At 35.3% G+C, this 25135-nt stretch overlaps 1 protein-coding gene and 1 long non-coding RNA gene across 4 annotated transcripts in view; one reads left to right on the top strand and one right to left on the bottom strand.

Moving 5' to 3' along the window:
* Nucleotides 1–25135, bottom strand: part of CDKAL1 (CDK5 regulatory subunit associated protein 1 like 1) — a 704381-nt gene that overhangs the window by 643251 nt on the left and 35995 nt on the right. The gene's annotated exons all lie outside the window — the stretch shown is intronic.
* Nucleotides 14519–16047, top strand: LOC103098887 (uncharacterized). The gene is made up of 2 exons (XR_465021.3): nucleotides 14519–14574; nucleotides 15840–16047. It is a non-coding gene; the product is annotated as an uncharacterized LOC103098887 (long non-coding RNA).

The following is a 25135-nucleotide window of genomic DNA, read 5'->3' as shown; positions in this document are numbered from 1 at the left end:
CTTTCCCATATTTGTGGAAAAGCCTTTGTGAGTAAAAATTTCTCTAAAATTGAAATCATTAGAAATCATCTTATGCGACTTCCGGTTAAGATGGCGGCTTAGAGAAAGCTAAAGCTCAGATCTCCTGAAAACCCTTCCCGACCGATCTCAAACGATAAGCTCCTAAGGCGCCGAAATTCAAAACGATCAACAGCACAGACCCTGGGAACCCTCCTCCTGGACCTGGACCCGGTTCAAAAGGTACGGCTCCCCTTAAAAGCCGGAACCCGAGATCACTCGGACCTCAGGGGTAGGAGCGCAGAGTCCAAGGCTCCCGGAAGCCGCAGCCCGGCCGGGCTCAGAGAGCAGAACCCTCAGGGCCTTCTACAGTCCCGGTGAAAGTTACTGCCTGGGGCTTCCGCTGCAGAGAGCTGGTCGAAACAACAGCAACCCTCAGGGCGGGCAAGACAGCCTCACGGGCTGGATCCTGCTATCCAAGTCGCAGTGAAAGTCCTTGCCCTAGAGCTTGGGAAAGCTGCAGCCCATCCCCCCGCAGGCCTACGAAACAAACTCACGGCCAGCGATTCTGAAGGCAACTTCCTGAAAGCGAGCCGGGGGGAGAGTGTGGCCTCGTGGTCTGACCTTTCCATTCCAGTTCCAGTGAGGCATATTCAGTTTAACCCAGGGAAAACTCATAGAACCAACATCTGCCCAGGACTAAAGCCTCGGATCACCAGAGATAAGAAAAGCTAATCCTCCACATTCAGAAATGGCAAACTCCACAGAACCACAGAAGCCCCAAAATACCAAGAAAAATAAGAAGAAAGGGGCGACTTTGGACACATTCTATGGAGCCAAAATACAAAATACAGAGCAGACAGAAGATAACATAAAAGAAAATGCTCCAAAACCTTCCAAAGGAAATGGAAACTCTCCAAAAACCTATGAAGAATTTGAATCAGAAATGACCAAAAAGATGGAAGCCTTCTGGGAGGAAAAGTTGGAAATAATGCAAAAGAAATTCACGCATCTACAAAACCAGTTTGACCAAACTGTAAAAGAAAACCAGGCTTTAAAGGCCAGAATCAGGCAGCTGGAAGACAACGATCCTGTAAAAGAGCAAGAATCAATAAAGCAAAGCCAAAATACCAAGAAATTAGAAGAGAACATAAAATATCTCACCGACAAGGTGATAGATCTGGAAAATAGGGGGAGAAGGGATAATTTAAGAATAATTGGACTCCCAGAAAAGCCAGAAATAAACACCAAACTGGACATGGTGATACAAGATATAATCAAAGAAAATTGCCCAGAGATTCTAGAACAAGGGGGCAATACAGCCACTGACAGAGCTCACAGAACACCTTCTACACTAAACCCCCAAAAGACAACTCCCAGGAATGTAATTGCCAAATTCCAAAGCTATCAAACAAAAGAAAAAATCCTACAGGAAGCCAGAAAAAGACAATTTAGATATAAAGGAATGCCAATCAGGATCACCCAAGACCTTGCAAGTTCTACTCTGAATGATCGTAAGGCATGGAACATGATCTTCAGAAAGGCAAGAGAGCTGGGTCTCCAACCAAGAATCAGCTACCCAGCAAAACTGACTATATACTTCCAAGGGAAAGTATGGGCATTCAACAAAATAGAAGACTTCCAACTTTTTGCAAAGAAAAGACCAGAGCTCTGTGGAAAGTTTGATACCGAAAATCAAAGAGCAAGGAATACCTGAAAAGGTAAATATTAAGGAAAGGGGAAAATGTTATCTTCTTCTTTTACTCAAACTCTCTTCTATAAGGACTACAATTATATCAACCTATGTATACTAACATGTGGGGGAAAAAATGTAATGTATAAATAGGGGGTAAAGAAAGACCAAATAGAATAATCATTCTCACACAAAGATTCACATGGGAAGGGGAGGGGAAGAAAACTCCTATAAGAAGGAGAGGAAGAGAGGGGGGGGGTTACTTAAACCTCAATCTCAGGGAAATCAGCTCTGAGAGGGAAAAACATCCAGATCCATTGGGATCTTGAATTCTATCTTACCCAACAAGGGTAAGGAGAAGGGAAAACCAAGGGGGGGAGGGGGAGAGGGAGAACAAAAAGGGAGGGAAAGAGAGGGGGGAGGGGGAGGGAACAAAAAGGGAGGGACTAAAAAGGGAAACATTAAGGGAGGGGACAAGGGGGACTGTTTCAAAGTAAATCACTGGACTAAAAGGTAGAGCCGAAGAAGAAAAGGTTAGAATTAGGGAAGGCAATCAAAATGCCAGGGAGTCCACAAATGACAATCATAACTTTGAACGTGAATGGGATGAACTCACCCATAAAACGTAGACGAATAGCAGAATGGATTAGAATCCAAAACCCTACCATATGTTGTCTTCAAGAAACACACATGAGGCGGGTTGACACCCACAAGGTCAGAATTAAAGGATGGAGTAAGACCTTCTGGGCTTCAACTGATAGAAAGAAGGCAGGAGTGGTAATCATGATATCTGATAAAGCCAATGCAAAAATAGACCTGATCAAAAGGGATAGGGAAGGTAATTATATTTTGTTAAAAGGGACTATAGACAATGAGGAAATATCATTAATCAATATGTATGCACCAAATAATATAGCACCCAAATTTCTAATGGAGAAACTAGGAGAATTGAAGGAAGAAATAGACAATAAAACCATACTAGTGGGAGACTTAAACCAACCATTATCAAATTTAGATAAATCAAATCAAAAAATAAATAAGAAAGAGGTAAAAGAAGTGAATGAAATCTTAGAAAAATTAGAATTAATAGACATATGGAGAAAAATAAATAGGGATAAAAAGGAATACACCTTCTTCTCAGCACCACATGGCACATTCACAAAAATTGACCATACATTAGGTCACAGAAACATAGCACACAAATGCAGAAAAGCAGAAATAATGAATGCAGCCTTCTCAGATCACAAGGCAATAAAAATAATGATTAGTAATGGTACATGGAAAACCAAATCTAAAACCAATTGGAAATTAAACAATATGATACTCCAAAACCGTTTAGTTAAAGAAGAAATCATAGAAACAATTAATAATTTCATCGAGGAAAATGACAATGGCGAAACATCCTTTCAAACCTTTTGGGATGCAGCCAAAGCGGTAATCAGAGGTAAATTCATATCCCTGAATGCTTATATTAACAAACAAGGGAGAGCAGAGATCAATCAATTGGAAATGCAAATGAAAAAACTGGAAAGCGATCAAATTAAAAACCCCCAGCAGAAAACCAAATTAGAAATCCTAAAAATTAAGGGAGAAATTAATAAAATCGAAAGTGATAGAACTATTGATTTAATAAATGAGACAAGAAGCTGGTACTTTGAAAAAACAAACAAAATAGACAAGGTACTGGTCAATCTAGTTAAAAAAAGGAAGGAAGAAAAGCAAATTCACAGCATTAAAGATGAAAAGGGGGACAGCACCTCCAATGAGGAGGAAATTAAGGCAATCATTAGAAATTACTTTGCCCAATTATATGGCAATAAATACACCAATTTAGGAGAAATGGATGAATATATACAAAAATACAAACTGCCTAGACTAACAGAAGAGGAAATAGAATTCCTAAATAATCCCATATCAGAAATTGAAATCCAACAAGCCATCAAAGAACTTCCTAAGAAAAAGTCCCCAGGGCCTGATGGATTCACCTGTGAATTCTATCAAACATTCAGAGAACAGTTAATCCCAATACTATACAAACTATTTGACATAATAAGCAAAGAGGGAGTTCTACCAAACTCCTTTTACGACACAAACATGGTACTGATTCCAAAACCAGGCAGGTCAAAAACAGAGAAAGAAAACTATAGGCCAATCTCCCTAATGAATATAGATGCAAAAATCTTAAATAGGATACTAGCAAAAAGACTCCAGCAAGTGATCAGAAGGATCATTCACCATGATCAAGTAGGATTCATACCAGGGATGCAGGGCTGGTTCAACATTAGGAAAACCATCCACATAATTGACCACATCAACAAGCAAACTAGCAAGAATCACATGATTATTTCAATAGATGCAGAAAAAGCCTTTGATAAAATACAACACCCATTCCTATTAAAAACACTAGAAAGCATAGGAATAGAAGGGTCATTCCTAAAAATAATAAACAGTATTTATCTAAAACCAACAGCTAATATCATCTGCAATGGGGATAAACTAGATGCATTCCCAATAAGATCAGGAGTGAAACAAGGATGCCCATTATCACCTCTACTATTTGACATTGTACTAGAAACACTAGCAGTAGCAATTAGAGAAGATAAAGGAATTGAAGGCATCAAAATAGGCAAGGAGGAGACCAAGTTATCACTCTTTGCGGATGACATGATGGTCTACTTAAAGAATCCTAGAGATTCAACCAAAAAGCTAATTGAAATAATCAACAACTTTAGCAAAGTTGCAGGATACAAAATAAACCCACATAAATCATCAGCTTTTCTATATATCTCCAACACAGCTCAGCAGCAAGAACTAGAAAGAGAAATCCCATTCAAAATCACCTTAGACAAAATAAAATACCTAGGAATCTACCTCCCAAGACAAACACAGGAACTATATGAACACAACTACAAAACACTCGCCACACAACTAAAACTAGACTTGAACAAATGGAAAAACATTAACTGCTCATGGATAGGACGAGCCAATATAATAAAAATGACCATCCTACCCAAACTTATTTATCTATTTAGTGCCATACCCATTGAACTACCAAAATACTTCTTCACTGATTTAGAAAAAACCATAACAAAGTTCATTTGGAAGAACAAAAGATCAAGGATATCCAGGGAAATAATGAAAAAAAACACATATGATGGGGGCCTTGCAGTCCCTGACCTAAAACTATATTACAAAGCAGCAGTCATCAAAACAATTTGGTACTGGCTAAGAAACAGAAAGGAAGATCAGTGGAATAGACTGGGGGAAAGCGACCTCAGCAAGACAGTATACGATAAACCCAAAGATCCCAGCTTTTGGGACAAAAATCCACTATTCGATAAAAACTACTGGGAAAATTGGAAGACAGTGTGGGAGAAACTAGGAATAGATCAACACCTCACACCCTACACCAAGATAAATTCAAAATGGGTGAGTGACTTAAACATAAAGAAGGAAACCATAAGTAAATTGGGTAAACACAGAATAGTATACATGTCAGACCTTTGGGAGGGGAAAGGCTTTAAAACCAAGCAAGATATAGAAAGAATCACAAAATGTAAAATAAATAATTTTGACTACATCAAACTAAAAAGCTTTTGTACAAACAAAACCAATATAACTAAAATCAGAAGGGAAACAACAAATTGGGAAAAAATCTTCATAGAAACCTCTGACAAAGGTTTAATTACTCATATTTATAAAGAGCTAAATCAATTGTACAAAAAATCAAGCCATTCTCCAATTGATAAATGGGCAAGGGAAATGGATAGGAAGTTCTCAGATAAAGAAATCAAAACCATTAACAAGCACATGAAGAAGTGTTCTACATCTCTTATAATCAGAGAGATGCAAATCAAAACAACTCTGAGGTATCACCTCACACCTAGCAGATTGGCTAACATAACAGCAAAGGAAAGTAATGAATGCTGGAGGGGATGTGGCAAAATAGGGACATTAATTCATTGCTGGTGGAGCTGTGAACTGATCCAACCATTCTGGAGGGCAATTTGGAACTATGCCCAAAGGGTGCTAAAAGAATATCTACCCTTTGACCCAGCCATAGCACTGCTGGGTCTGTACCCCAAAGAGATAATGGACACAAAGACTTGTACAAAAATATTCATAGCCGCGCTCTTTGTGGTGGCCCAAAACTGGAAAACGAGGGGATGCCCATCAATTGGGGAATGGCTGAACAAACTGTGGTATATGTTGGTGATGGAGTACTATTGTGCTCAAAGGAATAATAAAGTGGAGAAGTTCCATGGAGACTGGAACAACCTCCAGGAAGTGATGCAGAGCGAGAGGAGCAGAACCAGGAGAACACTGTACACAGAGACAAACACACTGTGGTATCATCGAACGTAATGGACTTCTCCATTGGTGGCGGTGTAATGTCCCTGAACAACTTGCAGGGACCCAGGAGAAAAAAACACCATTCATAAGCAAAGGATAAACTATGGGAGTGGAAACACCGAGAAAAAGCAACTGCCTGAATACAGAGGTTGAGGGGACATGACAGAGGATAGACTCTAAATGAACACTCTAATGCAAATACTATCAACAAAGCAATGGGTTCAAATCAAGAAAACATCTAATGCCCAGTGGACTTACAGGTCGGCTATGGGGGGTGGGGTTGGGGGGAGGAAAAGAAAATGATCTTTAACAAATAATGCTTGGAAATGATCAAATAAAATATATTAAAAAAAAAAAAAAAGAAATCATCTTATGAAAGAGGCAGGCTTTAAAAATAGATATTCCATTGCTCCTCAGCTCTGGGAGGAGGGAGGGAAAAGAGGGAGAGAACATGAATAATGTAACCATGGAAAAATATTCTAAAAAATAATAATAAAATGTTAAAAAAATAATAATTTGAACCTAAAAAAGGTATTCCACCAAAAATTGATAAAATAACAACAAAATTTATTTGGAGAAATAAAACTTCTATAATATAAAGGGAAATAAGGGGGGAGGGGTAAGAATTAAAGAGGAATAGCATATCCAGTTTTAAAACTATATTTCTATAAAGCAACAGCCATCAAAGCTCTTTGTTACTGGTTAAAAAATTGAGAAGTCGGGGGCAGCTGGGTAGCTCAGTGTGTTGAGAGCTAGGCCAAGAGACCGGAGGTCCTAGGTTCAAATCTGGCCTCAGACACTTCCCAGTTGTGTGACCCTGGGCAAGTCACTTGACCCCCATTGACTAGCCCTTACCACTCTTCTGCCTTGGAGCCAATACAAAGTATTGACTCCAAGACGGAAGGTAAGGGTTTAAAAAAAAAAATTGAGAAGTAGATCAATGGAACACACATTAAGAAAAAGAGAACCAGATGCAATGAAATTCAATAACCAGGATTCAATAAAATCCAAAACATAAATTATTTGGGAAAGAATTACTTGATAAAAACTGCTAGGATATTTGAAACATAACTGACAAATTATATTTTGACAAACATTATAAGCCATGTTCCTCAATAAATTCAGAATGTATATGAATATCATTCATAAAGAGAAAATATAATAAAATAAAATGAATAATTAAAAAATCATTTGCAAGAAGAGATCAGATCTTTCCCAGTTATCATGTATTCATAACCAAACAAGAGATTGAAGAAATCAAAAGGTAAAATAGATCATTTTGATTAAATGAAATTGAAAGCTTCTGCACAAACAAATCAAAAGTAAATGTTGCAAAATTACAAAAAAAAAGAAAGAAAAAAACAAGTATAGCCCCAACAAAGTGATGTGAGAATATGTTAAAACATCATTCCTCTATGCCCAAAGGATGCTAAAAGTCCATCTGCCCTTTCATCCAGCCATAACACTGCTGGGATTGTACCCCAAAGAGATAATAAGAAAAAAGACTTGTACAAGAATATTCATAGCTGCGCTTTGTGGTGGCAAAAAATTGGAAAATGAGGGGATGCCCTTCAATTGGGGAATGGCTGAACAAATTGTGGTATCTGTTGGTGATGGAATACTATTGTGCAAAAAGGAATAATAAAGTGGAGGAACTCCATGTGAACTGGAAAGACCTCCAGGAAGTGATGCAGAGCGAGAGGAGCAGAACCAGGAGAACATTGTACACAGAGACTGATACACTGTGGTACAATCGGATGTAATGGACTTCTCCATTAGTGGCAATGCAATGATCCGGAGGGATTTATGAGAAAAAACACTATCCACATTCAGAGGAAAAACTGTGGGAACAGAAACACAGTAGAAAAACAACTGCTTGATCACGTGGGTTGATGGGGATATGATTGGGGATGTAGACTCTAAATGATCATCCTAGTGCAAACATAAACAATATGGAAATAGGTTTTGATCAAGGACACATGTAATGGAATTGCATGTTGGCTATGGGAGGGGTTGAGGGAGGGAAGGGAAAGAACATGACTCTTGTAACCATGGAAAAATATTCTAAATTGACTAATTAAATAAAATTTTCAAAATAAATAAATAAAATACCACTTCTCAGCAGAGGTGTGAGGTTCATATGTAAAGAACACTACATATATTATCTGAATTTGTTGATATATATTAATTTATTTTACCCATTTTTTATTTTTTCTTAATCTTTATTTTTTATGATAATGTTTTGTAATGGAAATAGGGAAGAATACTGAGGGGAAAATTGGTAATGTAAAAATGAAAGACATATTGAGAAAAATTATTTTAGAATAAAGAAAAGAAGGTATTTCATAGTGGGTGGCATCTCTACCTAAAGATCTATGGGGGAAAAAGTGGTAAATTTGTTTTAACAAACACTACCTTAAAGATGCCCTTCCAACAAGTGTCTCCTATCCATACATAAAATCATTCAAATCAATGAAAAATATGACAGAAACAACCTTATTCAATGATTCTACGTTAAATGAACATCAGAAAATGCAACAACAAAAAATGGGGTGAGGGGGAGATCAGGGGGGTTGTACTTGCCAGAGGTATTTAGTGCTGTAATGGAGATCAAACAGAGAGTTCTAATTGAAGAGGAATTCCCTATGGATGATTTTCAGATGCTCCTGTTTACGGATGATATCAGACTGGTTTCATTAAGGCCTAAAACACTGCTGAACCTCCTGGAAATAATCTATAACTACTCTAAAGAGCTTGTTCAAAACATGCACAGTAAGACAAACCAAGTGGATAAGAAATATATATTGCCCAGATTATGACATGTAGTAGGATGGGAGTACTTTAGGGCCTATACTTCCATTCACATGAGGAAGATAATAAAAACAAACACTAGGGCCCAGAATGAGAAGAACAGGCTGGATGGACTGCAAGAAACTGTAAGGTTCCTTTAATGGCTCAATTCCCTTGGAAAGCAAAGCGCCTATGTTTAATACCAGCATTTTACCAGTATTGTCATATGTCTACAAAACAATGAATTCAATAGTCTTCAAAGAACTTAAAATGAATATTCCAAAAGATAGCAATGGAAAGATGTATTATTGATAAAGAGTCTTCAACAAGTTCCAGATTAAAAAAAAAAAAAAACAGGAAAAATAGAAGTAGAAAATAACATCAAGAAATAACAGCTTTTGGATAAAGAAACCAAAGTCATATATAAGTATATGAAAAAATACTCTAAATCACACTTGATTAGAGAAGTGCAAACCAAAACAATTCTGAGATATCATCTCACATCCATCAGATTGGCTAAAATGACAAAAAAGCAAACTGACAAATGTTAGAGGGGATGTAGAAAAATGGGGAGACTGAGCAGAAATGCAGAAGAAAAACATATGATCAATCATGTAGTTCAATGGGGATATGATTAGGGTTTTAATGTTAAAAGATCACTCTATTGCAAATATGATTAACATTGAAATAGGTTTTGAACAATGATAGATGTCTAACCCAGTGGAATTGCCTGTCAGCTCCAGGAGGGGGAGAGGAGAGAGGAGGGAAAGAACATGAATCATGTAACTACAGAAAATATTCTAAATTAAAAAAAATTTTAAAAAGAGTAAAAAAATGAGGACATGAATACACTGTTGGTGAGACTGTGAACTGATCCAACCATTTTGGAAAGCAATTTAGAATTATGCACAGGCAGTTACAAAACTGTGTATATCCTTAAACACAACAATACCATTGCCAGGTCTCTTTCCCAAGGAGATCAGGGGAAAAAGAAAAGACCTTTATATTCCAAAATATTTCCAGCCACTCTCTTTGTGGTGACAAAGAAAAGGAGATTGAGGGGATGTCCATCAGTTGAGGAATGGATAAACAAATTTTGGCATATGATTAAGATGGAATACTAGTGTACCATAAGAAACAATGAGTAGATTAATTTTTTTAAACTTGTAAGGAACTGCATGAGAAGAGTAACATGTAGAACAAGGAGAACATTATATACAACTATAGATTGAATATTTGAAGAATAACTTCTGACGTTCACCCCCAGAGAAAGAACCTAAAAATATTAAAACAAAAGATATAATATAAATATGTATACACACACATACCTGTTTACTGGATGGTGCAGGGAAGGGAAGGATGGGCTGAGATACCAGAAAATAAATTCTATTTTTTTTTTTGAGAAAAAGAAAATGGCAGAAAAGAAAGATGAGCAGCTCATGTGATGCAAGGGTGGCAGTGGCCACTAACCATCTTTCTATGTTAGGTGTAAGCAAGAAAGATGCCTAACATATTATGGACAAAAATTGCCATCTAACTGATTCGTAGAAACTAAATTATCTATAATTGTGAGTTATCTTAACCACATATGGTTTAAACCTAAAAATGCCTTCACAAAGTTGGCATGAGCTTCTGAGCAGTATATGCTAGACTACAGTGACAAATGAATAGGGCAAAGGGTAATATAAAGAAACTAAAGAGAAAGATATCAACAAAGACCTACGGGTATAATTTTTGACAGGAAAAATCCTTACTCAACCCCCCCATTAACATCACTTCCTGGTATAGTGGTAGCCCAAAATTATCAATCAAATTAAGAATGATATTCTCTTCATCACAAGGTATTAGATGCCCTATTTAACTATTCCAAGTTCTTCCTTTAAATAAAACTTATAAGTATTACAGATGAACAAAGATACATAAATATATACAAATACATTTACATTTTCAAATTTCTAATATCTTTTGATATCCCTCATAACACAAAACAAAAAAGAGAAAAGTACATAGGAAAAAGCAGTTAAGCAAAGCTTATACAATTAACGAAGTCTGAGTGTTGATAAAATATGCAATGTTCCAAATCTATAGTCCTTCACTTCTGCAAAGGAGAAGGAAATGCATTTTTCCCTATCTTCTTTATGGGGTCAAGACTAAAATATATTTATTTTTTAAAGCTGAGATTATTGGCCTGGTTCTTCCTCTGATAACTCAAGGTAAAGTAGAAGTGAATAGGATTGTCAAAGACTAAGTCAATGAAGTATAAACTCTGATACATCTTAATGAACTGAAAATGGATTCAAGGACCAACTTAAACTCAGGGAGGCTCATATCTGAATGACTTTTAAAAATTTACTCAGCCTCTCTGGACTGCAGTGTCTTCAACTGTAAAATGACATGATTGGATGAGATAATAACAAAATTCATCTGGAAGAACAAAAGGTCAAGAATACCAAGAGAATCAATGAAAAAAATGTGAAGGAAGGCAGCCCAGCAGGATCTATTTCAAATTATCTTACAAAGAGATTTCATTACCATGAAAACAAATCTGGTACTTGATAAGAAATAATATGGTGGATCAGTGGAATGGAGATACACAATAAATAGTAGTAAATGACCATAGTAATCTAGTGATTGATAAATCCAAGTTTTGGGGGAAAGAACTCACTATCTGCGAAAAAAAAAATACTGGGAAAACTAAAAAGCATTTTGGCAAAAACTAGGCACGTCATCTTACATCTTATACCAAGATGAGGTCCAAGTGAGTACATGATTTAGACATCAAAGATGATATTATAAGCAAATTGGGGAGCAAATTTCAGTTTATCTTAAGATTATAAAATTATATTATCTGATTATAATTGTAATAGCAGAAAATATTCAGATTATCAGATAGAAAAGGGAAGAATTTATGACCAAACAAGAGATAGAAAGGATCAAAGGAAATAAACTGAATGTGATTGATTTACATAAAATTAAAAAGCTTTTGCCACAAAAATAACCAATAGTGAAAAAAATGAGAAAAAAATTATTTTACAAATTTCTTTGATAAAAATCTTATCTCAAATATATAGGATGTTGAACCAAATTTGTAAAAATAAGAGCCTCTTCTCTCTAGTTGATAAATGGTCAAAGGATATGAACAACTTTCAGAAAAAGAAATCAAAGCTACCTAGTCACAAGAAAAAATGCTCAAGATCATTATTGTTTAGAGAAATATGAATTAAAAATTCTGAGGCACCTTCACACTATCAGATTGGCTAACATGATAGAATGCTGGAGGTGATGCAGAAAAACAGGTCCACTAACACAGTTATTCATGGAACTGTGAACTAGTCCAACCACTCTGGAGAACAGTAGGCTAATAAAATGGTACATACTCTTTGACCCAGCAATACAACTACTAGGACTATATTCTTAAAGAGATCGAAGATAAAGGAAAAGGACCTAAACATACAAAAACATTTATAGCAGTTCTTTTTGTGGTAACAAAGAGTTGGATATTGAAGGAATAACCATCAGTTGGGAAACGGCTGAACAAGTTATAGTATATGAATTTGATGGAATACCTTTGTGAAATGATGAGCAAGAGAGTTTCAGTAAAACCTGGGAAGACTTACAAGAACTGATGCAAAGTGAAGTGAGCATAATTATGTAGGGGAACATTATACACAATAATAGCAATATTGTAAAGACAATCAGAAGTGAAAGACTTAGCTACTCTGATCAATACAATGATCCAAGACAATTTGGAAGGATGAATGATGAAAAATGCTGTCTACTTCCAGAGAGAAAAATGATAACTCTGAGAGCATAATTTTCCCCTTTCTCTGCTTTTCTTGCTTTTTTGGTTGTTTTTTTAGCAACATGGCAAATATGGAAATATATTTTCCATGACTTCACATTTCATGTTGCTAGCTTTCTCAATAGGTGGGGGACACTAAAGGGTGGGAGAGAAATGGGAACTTAAATTTTTTTTAAATAAATGTTTGAAAAAAATTTTAAGATTGCATCAAATAAGATTCCTTCCAGTTCTCAATCTAAAAACCTAGGAACTTGACTAACATATGACAATGAATTTTTTTTAAACAAAACAAGTCATAAAATTTGAAAGGATTGAGGAATGCTTCAGTATTTGCAACAATGAAATAGATTTTCAAGTAAATTACAATAATAATTAGCATTTACATAGCACTTTAAGATTTGGAAAGCATTCCTGCATGCTCCCAAAAACCTCCTCATTATAAATCTTAGTCTGCAAGATTGCTTCACACTGCTGGTGAAATGAATTCATACTTCATCTATACCCTCTGCAGCTTCTGCCTGTTTGCTTGGAGGGCAGAGTGAAAAGCTCCTCCCAAAAATCCAATTGAAAAGGGCTCCAGCCCACCACATCTTCATTTCCCATTTGGCTATAAAACTAGACTTGTTCATCATACCCAAAAAAACTTGATCATCCTGTAAGAACAAATCTGTTTCTTCTTGGCTACATGAGCAAGATAGTAGACTAGACATTTTCTCTAACTCCCATGACCTCTGAAACCTCTCCAAAACAGCTGAAAATAAAGCAATCCAAAAGAAAGTTTTTTAAAAATCCAGATCATTCAACATCCCTTCCCCAGCCCCCTATACTATGAACAATGAAGCTGCAGTAGCAGATTCAAGGACTCAATACAGGCTTATAATAAAAGCTAATCCAGTCCCACCTCCTTTCAAAATTACTAGTGCCAGTTCCTAGAACTAAGGAGCAGAAAGGCAAGACAGGACAACAGGGGTGTGGGGAAGTGTAAAATGAAGAATATGGCATCTAATTGGCCTAAAAGACAATTTTATAAACAACTTACACAAAGCAAGCACTCACAACGAGATTGGAAGAAATGATATAAGAACACTTTCAAGGTCTCTCTAGAAAACCTCTGGTATCGATTGTGAGACATGGGAGACTGGCACAGTGCCCACATCAAAGAAGGTGCTATGCTCTATAAGCAAAATGGAATTTCAGTAGCTCAAAAGAAGCGTAACATGAACACATTTAGAGACATCTCTACTCCAGACATAGGCCTTTTGTGTCCAACCTGTGATGGAGCTTGCCAAGCTCATGTTAAATGTTAGATAGCCTCATCAGTTACAGTCAAACACCAACCACTAACTGAATGACTTTACAAATATTATCTGAATTTGTCCTCAAAACAACTCTGAGAAGTAGATGCTATTATTACTCTCATTTTAGAAATAAGAAAACCAAGGAAGTAGGTTGAATGACTTGCCCAGTATCAAATAACTACTAATATCTAAGGTAAAGTTTGAACTTGGGTCTTTTTTTATCTGAGTGCCACCTAGATAGAAATCCAGACTTGTTAACATATAAATATATTTATGGTAATACAAGAATTTATAATAATTATAAAAACATATCAAGGAATCTCTATAATGCATCTACTTGCACACTTTTTTGCCTCAAATTTAAATATTAATTTATGGTACAAGTCTGATTTATTAAGACTTAGTAAAAATTCATATTAGGACTTAGCAATAATTAGCACCTTACAATATTCTACTTATTAAAGATAGCTCATCTATTTTCTTATTGTTTCAGTAGAAAGAAATGTTGTCTGTTGTATTAGCAAGGAGGAACTCAAAGTTCAGCTAATTGGGGGGATCAATATAAAGTGACACTTCCTTCTTTCCTCCCCTCCCCCCAAGTTGAGCTGTTACCAATGGAGTCAGTCATTCTATACTAAAGGGTAAGTCTGTTTTCCCTCAGTTTCCTTCTTAGCTTCCCCTCCTAACACATAGATTCTAATTCAAGTTCTATTATAAATCAAGATATGTAATTTATTTGGATATAAAGTAATGAACGGGCAGAGGGAAGAGGAGGTCCCTAAGATTTCTTGCATATATGGCTTTTGAGGGTTTGACCTAGGTAATCTTTTTCAAGAATAAGCTCTGGGTTTCCCTAAGGGAAAAAGAGAGTCTTTATCCCAAAGATTGGCTCCAGTTGAGAATTGAGATTTTCTCTTCAAGCAAAAGATTTAGTTTTGTATATATTCCCAGTCAAGTATTTCTCCCTCCCAGCTCTAAGTCTAAGATCAGAAGAACTTTGGTTTTTCTCCTCCAACTGCTTTTGAGCCTGACTGGAATTCCATTCCATTCCCCTCCCCCCCCCCCCAGGTCTTGTGAGGTTCCATTTGCTCCTCTTCTGAAGCATTTCTTTCAAATTCAATAGTTTTTTTGTTCCTGGTCATCCCCTTGTATACACTATATATTTGAATTTTCATTTCTTAGAAGAAAACTATAATAGAATCCAAAGGCAAAACTAAAATTATTTGTTAAATGTACTTCAACATCACTTTCTAGATAATAATGAATGTTGCATCACAAAATTCCAGAAATTCCTGGAGTATATAATAAATGAAGATTTACGAAGCTCAAATCATTAACAGAAAATCAATCTTTGTCTTCAATACAGGATATTCCAAAAGTCTTAGCCACTAAAAAAACTTAAAACTGCACTTAGACTTTTATAGTATTCAATTTTGAAAAAAATTATCTCATATATAAGAGCTTCTCTTTCCCTTTCTGCTTTAATCTGAGTTTGGGATTTTTTTAGAAATACCTTTAATATAAAGTGAAATGACTAATGTCAAAGAAGAGTATGAAATGCTGTAGACATTAAACAAAGCAGAAAACTAGGAGCAGAGTAGGTATAAATTAGAAGCTTCATAGATATAAAGCTAGAGCAGGAAAGAAAAAAAAAAACAAATAAACATCATGGGCAATTTTATTAAGCTAACAAAGCATCTAGGCATAATATTAAAAGGCTAAGTCATTCTCCATAACCCCTGCAAAGTGGAGCTGAATTAGACTACAGTTAACTATCAGCCAGACAGTACTACCACATTCTTGTAATAAAAGTTTATGGCAATGACATAAAAGAATATGCATTATTATCTGTTTTGACACTATAACCTGAGGCTAACAGAGACTTTCCATTTCATTTGACTTGCAGCTGAACTGTCCTGTATATGCTGTCTTCCCCTATTATGATATGAGAGATCTTGGAAGGCAAAGACTGCCTAGCTTTCCTACAATTTGTAACCCCAGTACTTAACATTCAATAACCACTTGCTTTTTCATTCATCCACTCAATATACAGGGTGATTCTTCCCCAAAATACAAGCTACCTGAAACAATAAACAATTGAGAAATGACAAAAATATGATGTATGTAATTGTCAGTCAAAATATTTTCCTCCTAACAGTTTTCTGTAATGAAATCTGGAAGAGTACTATAATTATAAGTCAAACCAGAAGACAGGTAATGGAAGAAGAAAGCTGGTTCATATCACCAACAGCTATTAATCAAAAGAACGACACTGTCCTCTATGTCTCCTACAAATCATTGCATGTTCCAATGCTGGAATTCCTAACAAAGAGGCTAGAATGAACAAAATGGGAAAACTTTACACAGATTTGTTGCACAAAATTCTCCTCCTTCATGTAATAAGATAAAGTATATGGAAGCTTTGCAAGCATTAAAGGGGCACATAAATGTTAGGAGATATTATTCCTTTCCATCTCACTACTAGGATTCAATCCATCACTCAACAAGTACCTACTACAAATCATTTAAGAGGTACTTGGCTGGGGATAAAAAGATAAAAATGAAATATCCTCTACCCTGAGAGAATATCAGGAGAGAACACATATACAGATATATTCGCATACCACAAATTCACCTAACACAAATTCAACTTTACATTAAGAATTCTGAAAGAAATCCACATTCCCCCAAAAGAACCTGTTAACTTTACTATACAGTACTATACTCACTCTCTTAAAAAAAAAATCTCTAAGTGAAAGCAAAGAGAGACCACATTTGTGGGGCTTAGCTTGAAAGCTTTGTCCCACTCTGTCCACCTGCCTGTGTGTCTAGCCCCAATATGTCTTCCATAGCTCTTCACTCTGGTACCTCATGTCTGTCCCCAAATGTTCTTCCTCTGCTCTCGTTTCTCTGTCTCTGGTTGCCTCCTCACCTAACAAGAACCATGTGTATATACAAAATATTTGGGTGAATCATTAAAGGCTTCATATGGAAGGTGAGTTTTGAAGTATTCTCATAAGCTGAGTTGAGGAACAGAGAAACAATGCTTCCTGAGGGAGAGACAGAAAGTGGCATGTGCCTCTCAGATCCAATGGAAATAGCCCAGGACCCTGTACCCAACAGCCCTAGGAATACCCGTACCACCAGTGATGGCCGTGCATCACTAAGGGGAGTAACCACTATGGAGGAGCTTATCTTCTTCATCATTAACACTATTAACACATCATTAACAAAATCTCGAATAGGTGGCTAATGCAACCTATAAGCAAGTAAGCCCAAGTGCCACAGGAATAGCAGCATCGACCAGACTATTTGGTCCTGCTTCCAGTCACTATCCTGGGAAGCAACCCCTATGGAGATATGGATTAGCAAATTCTTCTTCAGTTGTATAGCCACAGATACTGTGAAGACCCACAAAAAAAAAAAGTTCTACCTAACAAAGTCCTTGGCACTATAGGTTGGCTCAACATGTGAAGCTGATACAATTTGGTCACTGAAAATGTCACTGAAAAAGACATATTACCACCTGCTTTGCCACTGGACACCTCCATCTGACTTTGCAGCTAAAACCTGCTCTATATATTGTCTACCCAGTTAGAACACTTTCTCCCTGAGGGCACAGAACGTCTCACATTTCTATTTGTATCCCCTGAACTCCATATATTGTAAAGACTCAAAATAATGTTCTTTCTTCATTCACTTATAAGGAACCTTCAATTTATGGACAAGTGCAAAGATACACAGATGGGAGATTGAGTATTGTGTACAAGGAAGAAAGAGGACAGTCTAACCCTGAACCACTGTGTGCATGAAAAGGAGTAAGGGATAAATTTTGAAAGATAAGATGGGGCCAGGTTGTGAAGGGTTTTAAATGCCAAATAGAGTTTATATTTGAGCCAGAGGCTAGAGCGAACCACTAGTTTACTGAGTAGGGGAATGATACGATCAGTTTTTTAGAATTTAGTAAAATCACTTAGGAAAAAGAAGATGGCTTGGAGAAAGCGACACAAGACATGGAGAATAATTCCTAAAGAGACTTTACTACAAACATCTTCCAATTCTACAAGCATGCCCTTACACTCTAATCTCAAAATGATCTCAAAAAATCAAGTAAATGAAAAATGCTTCTGCCTCTGAAAAAAGGCTGGCTTTCTTCCTTTCTACTTCTACTTTCCCACTAAAGTTTATCTTTTTTTATCTTCTCCATTGCCTATACACTGAACTTACATATTACACACAAAAAAGCTTTGCTTAGTCCAAGGTATATCATTTAACTACAGAGGTTACTAAGGTTACTAACTTCTTTCCAATGCAAAAAGTAAATAGTAATACATTTTCTATAGTAGCATATTTCTTGACTCATAAAGAATAAGGAGAGCATAGAACATATTACCTATCAGATTTAAGGATAGGAGAAGCTCTTTGAAGTAACAAGAGATACAAAGAATTGTTAAATAGATAATTCTGATTACATTCAATAAAAAAGGATTTGTACAAATAGAACTAATGCTGTCAACATTAGAAGGAAAGGAGGAAATGGGACAAAAAATTTAGATAGTTTATCAGATAAAAGGCCTTACAAATTAAATATACAGGGAATTGAGCCAAATGTATAGGAATGAGTCATTCTCCAATTAATAAATGATCAAAGGATATGAATAAGCAGTTTTGAAGAAATCAAAGCTATATATAGTCATATGAAAAATTGTCTTAAATCATTATTGATTAGGGAAATGCAAATTAAAACAACTTTGCAGTACCATCTCACACTTATCAGATTGGCTAAAATAATAGGAGGGGAAAATGGCATATGTTGGAGGTGTTCAAAAATTAATATTAATTTGTTATCCCTTTTTTTCTCCCCAAAACAACCTTTAGACTTTAAAGTAAAAAAAAGTGTTGGTTCTTAGGTCTCAAGCTACAAACTAATTCTCCCAGAAAGCTGAAGTGAATAGAGACAAGTTTTTTTTTTATCTGTAAACAAGAAGTCTCTTGTTTGGTAAAATAATTAAATGAGGTAGGAGAAAAGTGTAGATGCATTGGGGATCTAAACCAGCATGACCTACCTCATATCTTGATTGAGGTCCAAGTCCTCCAATCAGAGAGGCTTAGGAAACAGACATGGTGAAGAGCATAAATTGATGGAGGTTACAGGAAGTCAGCTCTTTTTCCTACAACCAGGGACTCAGGAGAGTATGCAATCTGGCTCAGGTTTGGATCAACCTGCTTATGGAGGAAGCAGCTAGCCATGTGGCTTATATTTTTCACTCTTTCTTTCTCTCTCCCACTTTTTGCTTTTTTAATAAAAAATTATAAAATCATGATACAGCATCCAGAGAATTTTAATTGTAACATGTGGGAAAATGAGGACACTGACACATTGTTGGTAGAATTGTGAACTGATGTAACCATTTTGGAGAGTGATTTGGAATTATGCCCAAAGAGTTATAAAACTAAGTATACATTTTAAACAAGCACATTATTAGGTCTATCTCCCAAGGTAATCAGGAAAAAAGGAAAAGAACCAATATGTTCTAAAATATTTATAGTAATACCTTGTGGTAACAAAGACCTGGAAAGTGAGAAGATGACCATCACCTGGCAAATGGTTGAATAAATTGTGATATACGATTGTATTGTAATCACTATGCTGTAATAAATGACAATCAAGGTGATTTTAGAAAAATTTGGAGAGATTTGCAATGAAATAATGTTGAGTGAAAGGAGCAGAACAAAGAGAACTTTGTATACAGTTAACAACAATTTTATTGCTAGAAGAGTGTGACTGGCTAAGCTATTTTGAGTACTACAAATATTCAAATCAACCACAAAGGACTAAGGGAAAAAAATGCTAAAACCACCTCCAGATGAAAGCTGATATATGAAAGTATATATTGGGTTCCACTTACATACATATATATGTAAAGGTTATATAATTTTTTTTATAATTTTTTTTATTTTTTTATTTTTTATTTATTTATATTTAATATATTTAATTATTTATTATTTGTGAACTGAATATATTATAAATAATTATTAATTAATAATAATTTAATATATTTAATATTTATATTTTATTTTTTAATTTTTTATAATTCAGGTTTGGGAAGATGGAAAGGAGACAACTCATAACTCAAAATTTAGCCAAAAATTAATTACTTATTTATTGGATTTGGTTTTCTTTTAATAAGGAATTCTCAGATTTAGGTAATTACTAGTATGCCCATCCTTTTCTTATCCCAAAGGTTGGATAGAAGAAGATTTGTGAAAAACAAGGTGACAGCTTACCAAGTATTTGCAACAGACTATAATTCCAACCCAACATGAGGTCTCCATGAGCTTTATTATAAAGTATCCTCTACTAAATCTCACCTAGACAATTAAGTTAAAACCACAGATTTTTTTTTCTGCCATTCTTTTCCCAGTGTTGGCACTGGTTTATCATATATCCACTTATTTGAAGAGGCATTTCCAACCAAATATATGAATTGGAATGAGTGAAAGATGCTGTCTTATCCTTTTTGAATTCCAAGATTTCATACAAAAAAAGCTTTCACTCAGGGGCAGCTGGGTAGCTCAGTGGATTGAGAGCCAGACCTAGAGACAGGAAGTCCTAGGTTCAAATCTGGCCTCAGACACTTCTCAGCTGTGTGACCCTGCGCAAGTCACTTAACCCCCATTGCCTAGCCCATACCACTCTTCTCAGAACCAATGCACAGTATTGATTCTAAGACAGAAGGTAAGGGTTTTCTAAAAAAGCAGCTTTCACCCAAATTGTTATACTAAATGCCTTAATTCATCATATGAAAAACAAATCACATGATTATATCATCAAGTTAAAATATCCATTTATGTTAAAAGGTATAGATACAAAAGGGCCATTTTTAACAATTAAAAAAATTTTTCTAAAACCATAAGCTAGCACTATTAACAATGAGGAAAAACTAGAAACCTTCCCAATGAATACAGGAGAAAAGACAGGAAGCCACCTTTCACCACTATTATTTGGTATATAGATATAGGCAATAGATATATAGGTATTGTAATGATTAAAATTTAGGGGAGACTGAGGCAGGTAGAAATTAGTTTCTCTCTGCAAGGAGTATTATATTTTTGAGAGGTTTATTAAGGATTAAGGATTAAAGAAAATACAGGATAAGGAAAACGGGCCTAGGCCAGAGGCCTACACAAGATCTCACCTACATTATGGAAAGAGCCACATCTGCTCCAAACGGAAGTCCAAAAAGAGACTCAAAAGCCTTTGTAATCAGGTTAAATCCCTTTTCGATCTCGGCCCACCTGAGAATTCCCATGAGATTACAAAGCATTTTGGGGAAGTGGAGCAAGGGCTTGTGGGGACTGAAGTCCAGAGTTCAAATCTCAATTTTACATTTCTCCGTTTGATCCTCTGGGATCCTTCCCCAAAGGATCATAAAAACATAATCAATTTAAAAATTATAATAATTTGAGGATAAGAGAAAAAAGAACAAAACCAATGATTACTGGACGCACTGACAGAAAGCCAGTTAGGGGGCAGTCCCCTTTGGCATGAAAGTATACATACAAATAAATGTTCAATCAACTACACCCCAAAGTTCAATTTTGTGCAACTTGTGGTCTGGAGGCTTCTTCATGGTGGTTTCTCCAACAGTTCAGTTCTGGATTCAGGGAAGTAGCATCTTCTTTACCTAAACTTCTTCTCAAAAGGAATTTAAACTTTGCAATTTAAATAATGACATTTTTTACATTCCCCCCGTTAAGAGGGTGACTGACAAATGCAGGATCACTTGGGGGATGCATGGCTGAGGTATGAGGTATATGAATCAATTGGCAAGAGATATTAAAAAGATATCAGAAAAATCCAAAAAAAAAAATAAAAATTTCTGGATGAAAATATAGACTATCAAAGTCTTATGTGTAAAAACTCCAAATAAAGAAAAATAAATCTATAACAGGTCCTTCTATCAGGGCCCAATTAAAATGATCTAAGCAATAATGCATTTACCCAGTTAGTAGCCAGGACTACAGAAAGGTACCACATTATGGAAGGCAGAAAAGGGACCAGATTATAGAAGCCAAGTAGGAGCCAAGTTTTGGAGATACTCCTCTATCTTCAGAGTGAGTGTGGACACAAGGAAAGCCTATGTCGTAACAACATGTTAAACACAGTAACCTCGAGTCTTCACACTAGGTTCAAGACCTTTGTATTGGCCTAGAAGTACATCAATCCATCCTGGATTGTCCCATAACTTTTACATAATTAGTGGCATCATTTTTATAGTCTCTAGCTTTTTAGGGCATGCATTAGCAAATGTATCTTAAACTTGTAGTACTGAAAAATCAAAAGGTTAAAGCAAATCTTAATGCTGGTGACATGTGCTTCAAATATAAAAAAGAGAGAAAAAATTTAAAAAACTGAAAAAGTATATTGCACATGCAAGAAAAATATAATAATAAAAGAGCTTTTAAGAAAATTAAAAAATATAGCATATAATCATTGACACACTGTGTCAGCTAAGAAAATAAAGATGCAAGGCTTTTCTCACCAAAAATGAGATCCATTTCCTCTTAATATCTGGCCATGCTCCACTGTGAGTAGAAGGCAAATGAATTGAACAAGGTTAACAATTTTTCATTTTTAAAAATACAGTAGTACAAATATGTAGATATCAATATCCCCAAAATTCTCAATAGCCCAATTAATTACAATAGCAAACAAACACACTATCATATTTCACATAAGTTGCTGTATGGCATTTTAAAAAACCTATGAATTGATGGATATTTGTCACAATTTTTACAAACATAGCAATCTTTCAACCTTGGTATTAAACATATTTTCAAACAAAGTAAAACTCATCTTGGGTTAAGAACATAATCAAGAAATCTATATATCATTCTGGTGCAAGTAAAATAGTGAACTGAAGAGTATAAATAAAGAGGTGCTCCTTTTTGGAGGCTTATAGGAATACAAATGCCCTGAGAAAGAGCCACATCTGCTCCAAACGGAAGTCCAAAAAGAGACTCAAAAGCCTTTGTAATCAGGTTAAATCCCTTTTCGATCTCGGCCCACCTGAGAATTCCTGTGAGATTACAAAGCATTTTGGGGAAGTGGAGCAAGGGCATGTGGGGATTGAAGTCCAGAGTTCAAATCTCAATTTTACTATATATATATATATATATATAGAGGCAAGAGATAAAAGAAATTTAAAGGCAAAGCATATGTAAATAGGAGATAAAATGATTCCTATTTGCTGACATGATAGTCTACATAGAAAATTCCAGAGAATCAACAAAGAATTAATATTATATTATAACATTTCCATATGGCAATAACAAAATCTGGGAGGAAATACTATAAAGGAAAGCCCCATTCAAAATAACAACAAGCTATAAAAAATATTTGAAAGTCACTTGCCCAAGGCACCTTCAAGAATTATATAAATACAATGCAAAATATTCTTGTTCAGTTGGCCTGCTTTTGACATGGCTTCCTTATTGACTTGAAAGAAATAAATAGCAACTTATATGATTAGAGGGCTCATTGCTTTACTGGGTGGATAAAGTATGTTAAGACAGGCAAAATAATGATAAAATTCATTTGGAGGAGCAAAAGATCTTGAATCTCAAAAGCAAAAAAAGAAATTGAAGTGAAGAAAGAATATCATTTCCATATCTCAAATTATCCTATAAAGCTAGTCATCAAAATTATTTGGTATAGCTTACATAATAATTCATACCCTTCAATGGCAGGGACCATTCCTGACCTATAGACAAAGCTTTTTAATTGATGGATTAAAATATCACTAATTTTTAATCAACATGAATATTAAGAAAGTTCTGAATGTCTTAGACAATGAGTAATCACAATAGCCTAAAGGGATGTATGTATATTTTCAAATAAATGTCTTCAAAATTTCTATATAATACTTAAATTTACCCAAACAAGTGAAACCCCTCACTCCTCCATCCCAAAAGGAAATGGTAATAAAGAGGATATATAAAATTAAGCTCTACCATATATGTCCACATTTAATGGTGTTTTCTAAATATACTCTTACTTTCCTAATGTCATTTTAAAATCTTTTGAGGACACTCTTTCGAATTAACTTCCTTCTTCTTATTTGAGCATTAGGACCTTGAAGAGAGAACCCCAGGCCTCTAAAATGTTTTGATAGAGTTAGCTACCATGGAAATGACTATGCTGTTCCTTATCAAGTCCTGTAACCTCAATGCTGATGGAAAAAAGAAAATGAAAATTTCTAGCCAATCAGCTCACAGAAAGAATTACTAAGAAAAATGTTCAACTATAAATGATATTGGGGAGAGAATTAATGTTAAAAGCTATCGAGAAATATGTATAAAGAAATTTTTAAGCTATTCACTGGTAAGTATATACTTCACAATCCCAAACCAAAACTATAAAACAATATAAGACAAATCAATACCAATAAACTGTAATTTTTTATTAAATACATTATGGTCTAGATTCTGACAGTCTATGAGCAAAATCATGCTACCTTCTGTGACTTTTATCAAACAGAATCCAAATCATACTTTTCTCTCTGTGAATAAAGCCTGCTTTTTTCTTTTCTTTTTCTTTCTTTACTTTTTTTTTTTGTGGTACCACTGTTTATACAGCTTATCCCTTATCACACTGACAAGACTGGGAACCACAGCAGATGGTCCCCCCAGACATAATTCTAACAGGTTTTTTGTGCAAACAAAAGATAAAGAAGGCTACAGCAATGATTTACCGATATCTAAAGTTGAAAACTGACAAAATACAAACTGCTTTTTTCTTACTGTTTGAACTGTTTAACCTTTTAACTACTAAGCAAGCTAGATATGGGGAGAATTAAATAGAACTTCAAAATCGGCATAACTACAAAACCATATAGTTACTTTCAACAGTCCCCTTATACTCTGACTGTTTAGGAGTCAACACAGAACTTAAAGACCTAAAGTCACAAAACAAGGATCTGTGTGACATGGGGGCAAAAAGGGGCACATTTTGTCAATTGTGTGTCTTATAAAAATCTGTTCAACTGTTATGCTAGGAAATAAGCTACTTTTTTACTGATTGTGATTCTGAGAGTGCAAAGAAATGTTTTCTTGTTAACCAAAAGTTCTTTATCAAAAAATAATTTGCTAAAGAATAGAGTCATTGAACCATATCTAAAATGTTGATTGTGGAGCTGA

This window comes from Monodelphis domestica, chromosome 3, assembly GCF_027887165.1.
Source record: "Monodelphis domestica isolate mMonDom1 chromosome 3, mMonDom1.pri, whole genome shotgun sequence".
Classification (NCBI taxonomy): Eukaryota; Metazoa; Chordata; class Mammalia; order Didelphimorphia; family Didelphidae; genus Monodelphis; species Monodelphis domestica.
The sequence above is the reverse complement of the archived record's forward strand: the minus strand, read 5'-3'. Positions and strand labels throughout refer to the sequence as shown.